At 33.5% G+C, this 7,423-nt stretch overlaps 1 non-coding gene across 1 annotated transcript; it reads right to left on the bottom strand.

The window, feature by feature from the left end:
• Positions 1-816: 816 nt before the first annotated feature.
• On the bottom strand, positions 817-923 carry LOC120210964. The gene has a single exon (XR_005524547.1). It is a non-coding gene; the product is annotated as a small nucleolar RNA R71 (small nucleolar RNA).
• Between the last annotated feature and the right edge of the window lie 6,500 nt (positions 924-7,423).

Here is a 7,423-nt window from a genome sequence, read left to right as displayed (position 1 = left end):
TTTATCCATACATCTCTTAATACTCTTGAATTCAACTATTTTCTCACATTCTCTCTGTGGGTTTGGCATCCGATACTCTTGTAGCATCCACTTGACTACTTGAATACGATAAGTATACTTGTATAATTACTGTAGCATTTATCATAGAATCAAGTTTTTGGCACCATTTTCGGAGAGCAATGATATTGCATTATAGTTGTTTTATTTATTATTTTCATTAACTTTGATATTTTCAGTTTGTAGGTACTTTCTTTATTTTTCTTTTTTATTTGTTGTGCATGACCAACCAAGATAATCAAGACTTAGAGTCTATTCGAGATCATAATCAAGAAAACATGAATGTGGGTGATGGTAAGAATGATTTGCCACTATTACAACATGGTGAGGAAGAATTACTAGTTGGAAATGGAAATTCATCCACCAAATGTCTACAACATCGATGATCGCGATAGGCCAATATGAGATCACGTTGTGCCTACTATGGATGATCTAAATCCTTGCATCATGAGACCTGCCATCCATGTTGCCCATTTTGAGCTGAAGTTTGTGATATTCCAAATGATGCAGTCAATGGGGCAGTATAGCAATTCATTTAGCGAAGATCCTATAGCACACCGTAGAACATTCATAGAAATGTGTGACTCTTTCATACAGCAAGGAGTGCCCAAGGAAGCATTAAAGTTGAAGTTATTTCCTTACTCACCATGTGATAAAGCAAAAGCATGGCTCAATTCATTACCACATGGTGTTATAACATCGGGGAATGGATTGGCACAAAGGTTTTCTTTGCGTTTCAACCCTTCCAACATGAACACTAAGTTGAGGAATGATCTCACATTATTCAAGCAAATGGAGGATAAAAACTTATATGAAGCTTGAGAGCGATTAAAGGATTTTCTATGCAAATGCCCGATGCATGGTTTCTAGCATTGAACACAAATGGAAATATTTTTACAATGGATTGAACATGTAGACATGAATGATTGAAGATGCTTATGCTTATAGAGCATTGTTGGATAAAAGCTATAATAAATCATATGACATCCTTGAAAGGATATCCACTAATTATTATCAAAATCCCAATACAAGGAATATGTTTGACAGATACAATGCTACGGTAATAGATGATGATACTATCATCATGATGGCCACACATATAGCAACATTGACTGAAATGATCAAGAAGATGCAAAAGCATAGAGGAATGTATGAGGTGAAGGCTAAACAATTAAATCTTGCTTTTATTATGGAGAGAATCATAATTTTGAGAAATGCCTACAAAATCCCAAATCAGTGTACTTCATGAGAAATTACAATACGAATGCCAATACCAATGCATATGGGAATACTTACAATTCCAATTATCGTAATCACCCTAATGTGTCTTAGATAAGCCAAAACGTGGAAAATCCTAATATGACATTCTAATCAAACTTTGAGAGTATGTAGCAACACTATCAACCACATCAATAATACAATTAGTAGCAGATTATGCCCCAACATCAGTCAAAACATCAAACAGTGTAACCATAACAACATCACAACTAATAGAATTACCAAGGACAATATTCCAGCCAAGTTTAAACCTCAAATTCTCTTGAAACTTTACTAAAAGAATATATCTAAAGGAATGAATTCGTTATGCAATTCCATAAAACATCTCTAAGAGCTTTGGAGAATCAAATGAGACAACTAGTAAATGTTATAAGCAATAGATCATAAGGAACACTGCCTAGTGACAACGAAGTTCTAAAGGCAAATGAGAAAGGCCAATGAAATGAACATTGCAAGGTCATCACTACACAAAGTGACCTCCATATTGGGAAGCTGGCTGATTAATCTAAGAACAAAGATGATGAGATGCATGGAGATGAATATAAAGACAAGGAATTGGAAGTGGATATTGAGACACCCACTCTGGATGTTTAAACAAAAGATGCAGGACAATGTATTAATTCTGGAACATTTCCAACAACAATGCCGACAACACTGCCACCTATAATGCCACCTTTGATTCCAAGACAATAAAACCTAAGGCCTTGTACACCCCAAATGTTCCTAAATTAAAACCCCTAAAATATGAAAATTTATATTTGAATCCCTAACTTGATTTTAAGGATTTGAATACCAAATTAAAACCCAATTCTTTTCTGAAACAAAATCCTTAGTTTTTTTATTTCACAATTAATTGCACCCACATGCTACTTTTTTCTTTTCTTATTTTCCTTATGTGCCGCCTGTAATTATTTTTCTTTCTTTTTCGATTCACTGTTCTTTATTAGGTCATCGTATTCACACCGAAACGAGGTTGTCGGGGTTGTTCATAATTTCTCATGGCCGTTTGTTGGTTGGGGTTCATGTGGGAGTGGCTGAATCGATAAAATTGGGGTTGCTCTTTATTATTTTCAGTCGAAATCGAGGTCACCTATTTCACTAAGGGAGGTCATGTGTGCCATTGTTTCCTCTAGTTGAAGCTTCCATTAAGGCTTGGTCACCGACAACCCTCTCCCTAAACCAACAATCCTTTATTCAAATAAAAAACCCACGACCATGTTCTCTTGATTTGAACCGAAAATTGTTCTGGTATCGTAATAATTTCTACATTATCATGAAAATTGGTGTATTGGGTTATTAAACCGATCAACGCAATTTTTACAGGAGACTTTAACTCAGAAATAGATTTATCACCTCATCCGCCATTACTCGTTAATTTCAAATTGACCCATTTTTACCACATTGATTCTCGTTGATCCACTATTAGGATTGATCATGAAAAAGTTATTATATTCATTAGCTATTTTTCGATGTGCGTCTTTAGACAATGCTAAACCTTTCCTATGATAATTGTTTGATTTCGTTAAATTGATTTGAAGCATGATTATTTTTTCGGTATTGTTGTGTTAAATCTAAATTAGATAAGCATATTGATTGGAAGTTGTTTTGGATCATGATGATTTTGTGATATTATTGTATTTGATGCAATTCAAAACAAAATATGTGACATGCCATATTTATCAGATTCATATTATCCTAAACATTCATACTTTGAAATTATGTAAATATTTTTACATTTGGATCTGATAAAAAATCATATATTCATGTTATTTTACCTTGTCATATTGGAATGTGTTTGATAGGGGAAGTTCAGTGCATTTACTCGACGAGGTAAATGTCACTTCGGATTCCTTGGCCTCTACCTTTGTGGTAGACCCCACTTGAGATTGTGTGATTGTAGTTAGAGTGGTTCTGGGGAGCCTACTCTTCGGATAGTGTGACAGGCGTATGGGTGCATAGTCATTTGCATAACATATAAATTATGTTTATCATTGTTTGAATCATAGCTATGATTGTTATTGGTTGATTCATATTATAATATGATTTGTGAATTGTTGCACTTTAGAGACGTACTAAGCTTAATAAATTACACTCTTCTAGCTTCTCTTTCAGATTGTCGAGTTTAGATGAACCGATACTTGGAGATTGTATTCGGATTTTATTATTAATCAAAGAATGAGAATTTTTTACTCAAGTTTATTATTTTGGGTTTCATTAATATTTTTATTTGGGAACTATTATTATTTATATTTATTTTTGGACATTGGACTTTGAAATTTGATTGTCATGTGTTTGTTTTTGGTTTAATTTATTAACTGAATTAATTTGTTTTCTTAAGCTTTGAAATCAATAACGTAAGGTGTAAGTTCAAAGTTTTGTTAAAACACATATGGGTAAATTTTGGGTAAACAAATTAATAGTCCTTATGGATCCAACCTATTCCTTCTAGGTTAGGTAAATGGGGTTTACATTCAAAGGCATAAGAGTCTGGTTCAACCCTAAGGCTATGAAGCTCAACCATAGATTTATAACCAAAAATTATTTTGGCATGCATATAAATCTTTTTGGGTAAAAATGAGAATTTTCAGAAAAAAATTATTTTTCTTCTTTTTCATATTTTTGAAAAGATAAATAACTATTTTAAATTAGAAATCCAAGTACCAACTCTACTCTTAGGTGTTGTATTTTGTAGATAGCTCTTTGTGACACATCTAATAGTTCTCGTTTAGCAACCAGTTAAGGTAAATGTCATACAACTCCGGTGAGATTAACCCTCCACCCACAACGGGTTAGAACCAAAATTGAAATGAGGTTAATGAGACTAAAAGAGATGTACAACCTACGAATCACACTGGAGTTTAACATGTCGGTGAATTAAAACCCACCCGCACATCAGAGACATGATGATGATTCATGAGAATCTTAGTATGGTGAGATTATTGGTATTGATAATACTGCTACAAATCAGGATTTAATTTGCTACCTACTTCAAGATGAGATTGCTAGGAAACCCATTTCAACTGAGTTGTTAGCAATTGGGATGATTATATTTGTGGGTAAAACCAGATCTGACCCCGCTGATACTGAATATTAGTTTAAGAAGATGCATTGACTAATTGTGGAGATGGGTTACCTAATCGATATTATGTTGAGGGCTACTATACCGGTGCTAGGTGGCGAGGCTTAGGACTGGTGGAAGGTTGAGCAAGATACTGTTTAGGTTGGACAAGTCACATGGGGATTATTCAGGCTCTCGAGGTTATTCTAGGGCTAGACAGGTGACATCTGTTGCTCTGATTGTTATTGCTGGAGCTTAGACATGTGCTTATGAGGTACCTTTGTGCTCTTATTGTAAGAAAAGACATTCTAGAGAGTTTTGGAGAAAGACTTGAGTGTGTTTCTATTGTGGATCTTTGGAGCATCGTTTCAAGGAATGTTCTTTTTTGTCTACTGGTTCTTACAGTCCTAATCAATCACAATTGCCGACCCAGGTTAGGGATTAGTCTAGAGCTGCTAGTTCCGGTTCAACTAGTAGAGTAGACCAATTCATAGTAGAGGTTCAAATGGATATGTACTGAGGCAACATGAGTTGGTACATGCTACTCGGAAGTATGAGGATCAGGATGTGTGATAACTCTCCAAAAGAATTATCTTTAGTAACCTTTTTCACCTAGTTCTAGTTTGAACTTAAGCATTTTTAGGAGCATTTTAGGATTAAATTTGCTTAATTTTATACATTTTGGATATTAGGAACTTTGTGGGTTACCAAGGGCTAAATTAGTTTTTTGCTTTTGTAAAACTGTTACACTGATGCAATAGAATTGCAGGAAATGCTAAGCGAATACTGCAGCAGTCGATGAAGCTCTAGACGGTTGGGAGAACTTTTTGGATGGGACAACTAACTTGGGCAACTGTCAATGGGTTGGATATTACCTGAAATGTGGAAGCTTTACATTGGAGGATAAAAATTTCATCCAAGCTATAAATGCGAGTACTTGCAAGCCAAAAAGTGTGACTATTGGAAGCCTTTAGAAAGTACCCATTTTCCACATTAATTATTCGTATGCCATGGAAGCTTAAGCCCCCTGCCAGAGATTATTGAAATACTAGGGGAGATTGTTGAGTAGCATCGGTAGTCAACAGATCACCATTCGAGGCCTTCTAATAAGAGAATGAGTGATTTGAATGTTTTAAACTCTTTATGGATGATATTGTGGATTTTTTTTGTTTTATGTTTACTTTGATACCTCTTTTATGATCTTGGAGCTTTATGATTATGAGTTGAAATACTTATGATTAAATAGATTTGGTAATTTCGATTATTTCTATATAGTAATTTCAATTATTTGTAGAAATAGATTTGGTTGACTTGTTATAAACTTTTGATAGCATTGGTATTGCTGAGTAGCAATTTGTGTGCCGAAAAGTATGCGACCAATTGATTGGCTTTATTAATATTTTGAAACTTTATTTAATGAAAGTAGTTAGAGAAGTTCAAAAGTTTGATTTTTATGACTTACTTATGTTTTGGTTACGCCTTATTTAAATTATTATGCCTCACTAAGTGAATACTTAGCGTGTGATGGTTTCACGCGTAGGTAATCGAGTATAATCAGAGTAAGGTGCAGCTGATATCATATGTCAAGGATTGCCTCATAAATAATAGTATGAGATCTTTAGATGTTTATTTTGATAGTACTAGTTGGCATGTACTTAGGTATATTGTGATGCTCTGATAAAATACTTGGTATTTGGTTGTAGTATTATATTACATTTGACTTAAACTAATGTTTTATGGATTTTTAAATGTTATTTTATATGTTAGTAGTTGAAGAATGTTTTATAAACTATATTACTAAACTATTTATTTAAAGAAATTTTTTTACGGATTTTTAAGTACAAAATTATTTTAAAAGTCGTGTGACATATGTGACTCATTTCTTGGTATGTGGGAAATAGGTGTTTCATTTATTGGTATCAGAGCCGAAAATGAGTGTATTTCATATAAAAATTGTGTACATGCCACTAGGATGTCAAAGTTACTGATATGATGTCAATATGATATGATTAATGTCACTCTTCACTAACTTAAGTTGTTATTATGTGTGTTGTGTTAGATGTTGTGAACTAAGGATAAAGGTAAGAAAATTAATAATGTTGAAAAAGGTTGAGATTGAAATTGACCCAAAAAGATCTGACATGACTTCAGTATCACGCCTTAGAAGAGTTGGAGCTGTATGGGATTTTCTTCCATTATGTGGAAGAAATGCCCTAGCATTTAATGAGGTTACTGCATTAGAGGAATCCATTAAAGTATTTGAATGGATTACAAGAGAAGTTGAATCGGTTAAGGATCCAGAGGAGATTATTGAATCTATTGATTACTCTGAGGTTTCTACAGGTAAGCTTAAATAATAGAGGAATATTTAAGTTAAGCATTAAGTTGGTTAAAGAAATATTGATTTGAGTTAGAGGAAATAAGTAAGCGGTAAGTAAGTTGTCTGTTAAAAGTTTAAAGAAAGCTGAGTTATTAGTGAATTAGATGATAATTATGTTATCATTCTAAAGGTTTTAAAATGAGTTTAAATGCGAGTTGATGTTAAGTTTTACGGACTTCATAGAGCTATCTTGTGAAGGTAAATTTTTGGAATGGATTGTCTACCCCTTCCATGTTACAATAAATTATTGCTTAGATTGTGGTTGATTTAAAAAAAACTTGAACAATTTCAAGTCTGTAGTGGTAGGAAAAAGAGTAAATTTGTTTACTAGTGTGATTTTAGCATTAACTGCTATGAAGTTATTGCTACAAAGTTTTCAAGTCTTCTTAGTAAATGATGTGGATAGTTAGACTTTCATAGTTGAGATGAAAAATGTTTTAGCTGCTCGAGAATATTTTTAATAGATCCAAAAAAGGTTATATGGATTACCTCGAGAATAAAATAAGGAATTTTAAAATAGAGGTATTATATTCGACTTGATCTCAGGTGATATGATAGCGGTAAACCCTAGGGGTCATGGTGCAAGTGTGAGTAGAACATGTAGTAAATGTCCGATAAAGATTCAAGGGCATGTTCTCGGTGAATCTGAT

The sequence above is a fragment of the Hibiscus syriacus genome, unplaced genomic scaffold, assembly GCF_006381635.1.
Source record: "Hibiscus syriacus cultivar Baekdansim isolate YM2019G1 unplaced genomic scaffold, ASM638163v2 tig00109945_pilon, whole genome shotgun sequence".
Classification (NCBI taxonomy): domain Eukaryota; kingdom Viridiplantae; phylum Streptophyta; class Magnoliopsida; order Malvales; family Malvaceae; genus Hibiscus; species Hibiscus syriacus.
This window is presented reverse-complemented; position numbering and strand designations above follow the sequence as displayed.